Raw genomic sequence first — 752 nt, forward strand, 5'->3', positions numbered from 1 at the left:
GTATGTATGTATAACATAAAAGTAACAAAAAAATCAGTTACTTTACCGCCATAACAAATAAATCGCCATAAATCTGTAAAATTACGTATGTACGATTAATCACCTTAATTACTTGCCGCTTCCTGCCATAATTGTGATGTTTGGCACACTGCAGACGCCGGAGTGATTAATGTCAGTTATCAATACAGCTTCTGGACTTGTTAATGTTATCGAGTGTTCTAAATCTACTGGTCTTGTGTTATTAGTGTTACTGATTGTTCTGAATCTACTACCTTGTGTTATTATTGTTATCCAGTGTTCTAAATGTTATTATTGTTCTTACCGTTTTTAAATGTTCTTCCTATAATGGCAAAGTCCTGTGTTTCTAGGGTACGAATACTAAGTTTCAAAGGCTAATCTATGTGTTGTTAATACTGCTGTTTTTGTAACCGCATTTATGGTTGTAAGTTATAATTGCAATCGCACTATTATCAATGCAGGTTGTTATAAGCCTTACTGCCGTTGTTATAACTGCAACTGATACTGTTATACATATAGCTGTTGTTATAACAGTAATGATATTGCAATAACTGCAGGTTATGATTGTTATAATTGCATATGTCCTCGTTATATCGTTATACCTGTTACTGTGATTGTTATGTTGTTACAACCCCTCTCGTTATAACTGTTCTTGTTCTTGTTATTACTACTTATCGTCATAATAACTAAAGCTAAATGGAAAAAACAACTTTGAACAACCCTTGTCAATCCCC

Source organism: Penaeus monodon, chromosome 33, assembly GCF_015228065.2.
Source record: "Penaeus monodon isolate SGIC_2016 chromosome 33, NSTDA_Pmon_1, whole genome shotgun sequence".
Lineage (NCBI taxonomy): Eukaryota > Metazoa > Arthropoda > Malacostraca > Decapoda > Penaeidae > Penaeus > Penaeus monodon.